Raw genomic sequence first — 6,969 nt, 5'->3', positions numbered from 1 at the left:
GTCCATATACTGTCTTCCTTGTTTGTGTGCTAGTCATGGTTTGGGACCTTGAGTCTCACAAGATATCCTCATAGAGCTTAGAAGAAATAATTAACAAGCATATTTAAATATGATGGTAAGTACAAGGGATAAAACATCTAAGTGAGGAGATAATGAGAGCCAGAGGGTAGGTAAGTGTGAGGCAGGGATTGTGACTGAAGAGAAAGTGATGACCTAGTAAAACAGCGTTCCATGTAGCAATCTGCTGGGACCAAACATGTATGGGGCACGTTATTTTTGTGATACTAAGCAAGAGTCTGAACCCTTAGTGATGAATTTCTGAATGAAGACAAGGGAAAGAATAGCAAACAGGGCAAGAAATAAGCACAGGGAAAGGCAATGGGAACAGAATCAAGAGCAAAGGGGATAGGCAGACTGAAGTCACTCTTGGCATCTTGAAAAGCCTCAGGGAAGAAGGAGACCTCTAAATGAAGAACAGCACTTAATCTCCAAACAAGAAGAAAACACAAAGAACCAACACAGATAAGAGGAAAAAGATAGACCAATAAGGAATTATTTAAATTTACAAAATATTGCTAAATACATTGTTGTTCTGGTTGAAAAGCAAATATTCCTAATTTTTTTAAAAATCAGCCTGTAATCCTAGCTACTCAGGAGTCTGAAATCTGAGGATCTTGGTTCAAACCCAGCCTAGTCTGGCTCCAATTAACCACCAGAAAACTGGAAGTGGTACTGTGGCTCCAAGAGTAGGGCTGTAGCCTTGAGCTGAAGAGCTCAGGGACAACATACATGCCCAGAGTTCAAGTCCAACAACCAACAAAAATAAAATAAAAATCAGTTAGGCGCTGGTGGCCTACAACTGTAATCCATGTCAGCCTGGGCAGGAAAGTCTGAGATTTACTTCCAATTAACCCCCAGAAAACTGGAAGTGGTAGAACATTACCCTTGAGCAAAAAAGAGCTCAGAGATAGAGCTCGGGCCCTGTGTTCAAGCCCCATGACCCACAAATCAAACCAAAATCAGCAATGTAGATGAAATCTTGGATATGTTACAGGACTTTGTAAACTGCCTAAAATAGAAGCTTATCCATTTGGTGTAAGTTAGCAAAGGAAAAATTGACCTTAAAACACTGAAGCCTGAAGTCTTGTGGACATTTGACTTGTGACTATCATAGAATCTCCCAGCTTGATCACATTAGACTGGTTTTAATATAAAGGCCTGGCTGTGAGCTAAGTACTTGACTTGGTTGGCCTGAGTACCTTCTGAAGACATTCTTAGTTCTGCTCCCTGGAAAACCCTGATCATGTTCATGGATAGGTAGGGGAGTCTAGTTAAAGAGCATCTGTCACATGGCAGGAAGGTAACAAAGTCTGCAGGTAGCCTCCTTTTCAAAAGCATTACCTACCTGGAGGTTTGAGTGACATGGTGCATAGAGAGTGAAGGCCAGGCCAGGCATGGTGGCTCACTCCTGTAATCCTAGCTACTCAGGAGGCTGAGATCTGAGGATCAAGGTTCAAAGCCATTTCGGGCGCAAAATGAGACCTTATCTTCAATTAACCACTAGGAAAGGGGAAGTTGGGCTGAGGCTCAAGGGATAGGGTATGGTAGCCTTGAGCTGAAGAGCTCAGGGAAAAGGCCCAGGCCCAGGTGTAGGGCAGTGGCCTTGAGCCGAAGAGCTCAGGGGCAGTGTCCAGGCCCTGAGTTCAAGTCCCATGACAAAAAAAAAAAAAGCCATAGCACATGGTCCAGAGTAAAGATTCTAATCTTTATTCCTAAGCATCTGCTCATGCCAACCCTAGGCTAATATGAGCTTCCGTTTCCTCAAGTAAAATCTGTGGTTGGTTCCAACTACTTCCTTCTTGTAGATGAGAAACAGGCTCAGAGAAATGGAAGTTACCCCCCCGCCCCCCGCCCCTTCTCAGTCCTAAGGTAAAAGTTGCAAAGTTGCAACTTGTCTTGACTCCAGAACTTTTTTGTTTTTGTTTTTGGTATGCTGGTTCTAGGTCTTCACTGTCCCTGAGCTTCTGTACCCAAGGGTAACACTCTACCACTTGAGCCACAGTTGCACTTCTGGCTTTTTTGGTGGTTAACTGGAGATAAGAGTCTCACAGACTTTACTGCCCAAGCTGGCTTCAAACAATGACCCTCAGACATCAGCCTCCTAAGTAGCTAAGGTTATAGGTGGGAGCCACCAACGCCTGACTAGTTCCAGAGCTTTTATTTCCAAGATCTCAGTGATCCTTTATGTACATGTAAGTACCAAACACTGCTGGACACCCAAGTTCCCATAAAGGAGGCCTGCATAATACATCAGAAGAAAAAAAAAAAAAGCCACTGAAGGCATAAAGACTCAACAACAAAAAGTTACATTGGGTGCCAGTGGCTCTAGCCTGTAATCCTAGCTATTCAAGAGGTTAAGAACTGAGAACCACAGCTTGAAGTCTGCCCTGGCAGGAAAGTCTGTGAGACTGATACTTCCAATTAACCATAAGACAACTAGAAGTGGAACTGAGGCTCAAGTGGTAAGAGTGCTAGCTTTGAGCAAAACTGAAAAACTCAGGGACAGTGCCCAAGCTTTCAGTTCAAGCCTGGAGATGGGCACAAACAAAAAACAAAACTACAAAGACATATTTGTTTACTGAAGAACGATAAGCATCCTTCTAAACATATCACATTTTACCCAAGGAGTTAGGCACTATTATTTTCAATTATGCAGCTTGTCCCAAACATAATGAGGATCTGAACACAAATGTCCAGGCCTGGGCTCTTCTTTTCTGCTGTCCTACACTGGGGACTGCGATAGCTTGACACCAACTCCTATCCAACCATAGGACCCACTAGCTCCTGTCATTCTTAGAATAAATTCCTAGTCCTTGTGATCTGGCTCTAACCCATATAATATCTGTCCCAAAAAGGTTTTTCCTTTATATCAGTGTGCCTTACTTAAGCCTTACCCTTTCCCCAACCTTCCCTTGCCTGCTTCTGCCCTCCTCTAACCTGCAGCACTCATTCTGCAGTGGCTCATTCTTCAGGTCATCACTGTGCTCTAGTTCATGATGGTATCATGAGATAGCCGCCCGGCCCTGAGCCTTCTGCCAACAGTTATGTACTTTTCCTCACTAGAAAATGGTATCTGTGGGCTGGGAGTTTGGCCTAGTGGTTTAAGTGCTTGCCTAGCATGCATGAAGACCCGGGTTCAATTCCTTGGTACCACATACATAGAAAAAAGCCAGAAGTGGTGCTGAGGCTCAAGTGGTAGAGCTCTGGCCTTGAGAAAGTCCAAGGACAGTGCTCAGGCCCTGAGCTCAAGCCCAGGACTGGCCAAAAAAAAAAAAAAAAAAAGAAAATGGTATCAGTGCTAACAGGACTGCTGGGAAAGAAATGAGCTGTGAAAGAAAATTAGGAAATACTCAAGGTCCCTTTGAATTTACCAGCTTTGTTTCTTTCTCTTTTTTATGTATTTATGTTTTTATTTTGCCAGTCCTGGGCTTAAACTAAGGGCCTGAACACTGTCCTTGGACTTTCTCAAGGCTAGAACTCTACCACTTGAACCACAATATCACTTCCAGTTTTTTCTATGTATGGTACCGAGGAATTAAAGCCAGGTCTTCGTGCATGCTAGATAAGCACTCTATCACTAAGGCCAAACTCCTAGCCCTCTTTCTCTTTTTTCTTTTGTTAGTCATAGGGCTTGAACTCAGGACCTGGGCACTATTCCTTAGGTTTTGTTTTGGGTTTTTTTTTGTTTTGTTTTTTTGTTTTTTTGCTCAAGTCTAGCATTCTACCTTTTTGAGCCATAGCACCACTTCTGGTTTTCTGGTGGTTAATTGGTGGTAAGAGTCTCATATACTTGGGGCCAGTGGTAGAGTGCTTGCCTAGCATTCACCAAGACCTGAGTTTGATTCCTTGGTACCACATACATAGAAAAGTCAGAAGTGGTGCTGTGGCTCTAGTGGCCGGTCCCTAGCCTTGAAAAAGCTGAACGACAGTGCTCTGGCCCTGAGTTCAAGCCCCAGGACTGGAAAAAAAAGAAAGTCTCATATACTTTCTTGTACAAGCTGGCTTTGAACTGCAGATCTCATATCCTTATATCTTAGCCTCCTGTGTAGCTAGGATTACAATTATGAGCCACCAGTGCCTAGCCTCCAGCTTCTTTTGACTCTCCCCTGGATTGGAACTGGTTGTTTGCTCAGATTCAGGTCCCAGCTTCCCACATGCTCATAGTTCACAAGAGTTAAGTTGATCTGACATCCAGAGCTTGTGATTTCTTTTTTCTGCCAGTCCTGGGGCTTGAACTCAGGGCATGGGCATTGTCCATGGGCTTTCTCAAGGCTAGTGCTCTCCTACTTGAGCCACAGCACCACTTCCAGCTTTTTTCTAAGTATGTGGTACTGAGGAATCGAACCCAGACCTTAGTGCATGCTAAGCAAGCAGTCTACCACTAGGCCACACTCCTAGCCTGTAATTTCTTGTCTAGGGATCAGTCCATTGGTCCATGCAGAGTACAATGCCACACCCCGTAGCCAAGGTCATTGTAAGAACTCTGTAGCCTACAGTCTCAGTGTGATCAGAGGGCCAGTTCCTTTTCCTTTCTTTTCTTTTGTGGGTCATGGAGCTTGAACTCTGGGCCTGGGCACTGTCACTGAGCTCTCAGCTCAATGTTGCCACATTACTGGGCCTGGGTGTTGTTCCTGAGCTCTTCAGTTCAAGGCTTCCGCCCTACCCCTGGAGCCACAGCCGCATTTCCCGTTTTTCTGGGAATTAATTGGAGATAAGAGTCTTTCGGCCTTTTGTGCCCAGGCTGGCTTTGAACCTTGATCCTCAGATCTCAGCCCCTTGAGTAGCTAGGATTACAGGCATGAGCCACTGCACCCTGGTGCCAAACTCTTGTGATCATTTTGTTTCCATTCATTGACAAAGAAGGGTAAGAGGAAGAGAGCAGCAGGGAGCTGGCAGAAGGAAGGAGTGCAGAGTAAACCCTGCTTCTGCTCATCTAGTTCTGAGTGCTTATCTGTATGCACTTCCTCACTTTCCTGAAAAGCTTGTTCTCTGAAGCTGACGAGATAAAGAGGGGCTGGGGGTTGGGCAGTCAATCCAGAAGTTCACAGTCCTCTTGAGAGCCACTTGGAGCAGGGCATCCCATAGCCAGGCCCTCTCCCTCTTGGCATGATGATGGCAGCATTCACGGGGAAGGTACCTGAAACTAACCCTTGAAGTTGTCCCTACACTAAGAGCTAGCACTTTCCTCCAGCCCCCAGAGAAAACAGGCTGGCAGGATCCCCTCTATTTACATAATCATTCCTGGCCCCCAGGAGGGCCCTGGAGCCCTACCTCCATGATCCAATTCCTCTCCTCATACACCCCTCCCAGGTTGTCCCTTGTTATCCCCTAGCCACTGGTCCTCCCCAGTGTTTCTCCAAGAGGCCACTTTCGACTGTGTGCCCAGGAAAGGGAGAGCAGCATGATTAATGTCGGCATCTGCATCTCTTGCTAAACTGCTATGAAAGGAAATGCCAAATATTTATCTAAGAGACTAATCTGGCCTAACAAAACAAGTTTTCTTTGAGGACAGGGCAGTGCTGAGGTAGCAGCCCTGGAATAAAGCTTCTTTGTATCACTATGAATAGGCACACCAGGAAAACAACTTTTTCCTTCTGAGACCAGTCTACTGCCCTTCTAAAATGGGAGCTTTAGCCCTTGGCACATCCACCCCAAGCAGAGGTCAAACCCTGTGGCAGCCCCAGAGAAGGGACTGTTCCACGACTGACATCTCCCTTTCTCCCTCCCTCTGAGGGAATTCACTTTGATTTTTCTTTCTTTTCTTTTTTTGCCAGTCCTGGGCTTGAACTCAGGGCCTGAGCGAGCACTGTCCTTGAACTTTCTCAAGGCTAGAGCCCTACCACTTGAGCCTCACCATCACTTCCGGGTTTTTTCTATGTATGTGGTACCCAGGAATGGAAGGAACCCTGGTCTTCGTGTATGCTAGGCAAGCACTCTACCACTAGACCAAACTCCCAGCCCCCACTTTGATTTTTCTTCCCTCTACAATAAAAATCTGGTTGTTTCTGGTACTCAACATGAGGAGCATGAACTCCATAAGCAGTGGAGCCTGTATTTAATTGCTCTTTAAGCTTTGCTTTAGATGTTGAGAAACTATTGGTTTATTCATGCAGTCTTTCCCCCCTGCCTGGAAAAGCTTTCTTTCTCTTCTACCTGAGGAGCTTGTGTTTCAGAAGCTTAGATCCCATGGCTGCTGAATACTGAGCTTCCCCTGCCCTCCACAGGGCAGCTGGTGTGTCTACAGCTTCATGCTGAGCTCTGTGGTATGTGCTGCAACTCTATGACACAAGCATTATTTTTTTTCCTCACTGAGGTCAAAAAAGTTAAGTAAGTGCCAATGTCACACAACAATAACGGGCAGAGACAGGAATCATATCCTGAACTGTCTGGCTCTAAAGCTCAGGACTTCCTCTATGCTACTTCTGAATTCTGCATGTATGTCCACCTTTTTTATTTATTTTTTTTGGGGGGGTTGCTGGTCCTGGGGTTTGAACTCAAGGCCTAGATGCTATCTCTAAGCTTTTGTGCTCAAGGGTAGTACTCCAGCACCTGAGCCACAGCTCCATTTCTGGCCTTTTGATAATTAATTGGAGATAAGAGTCTCAAATACTTTCCTGCTTGCGCTGGCTTATGGCTATCCTCAGATCTCAGACTTTTGAGTAGCCATGATTACAGGTGTGAGCCACTAGCACCTTAACTAGTTCTGTATTTCTACCTTTGTGTGTGTGTGTGTGTGTGTATGTGTGTGTGAGTGACTGTGTATTGAGTGACTTGAGTCTTGCTCTCAAAGAACTTAGCTTACAGAGTAGTTTAGAACATGAGACATTTACAGAACTAAATGCCTATAATACAAGAAAGAATATGCTGAGAGGTAAGGGAAAGTAAGTGAAATGAGCCTTGTCTGGGCAG

This window comes from Megascapheus bottae, chromosome 28 (assembly GCF_031878675.1).
Source record: "Megascapheus bottae isolate mThoBot1 chromosome 28, mThoBot2.hap1, whole genome shotgun sequence".
In the NCBI taxonomy this organism is placed as follows: Eukaryota; Metazoa; Chordata; class Mammalia; order Rodentia; family Geomyidae; genus Megascapheus; species Megascapheus bottae.
This window is presented reverse-complemented; position numbering follows the sequence as displayed.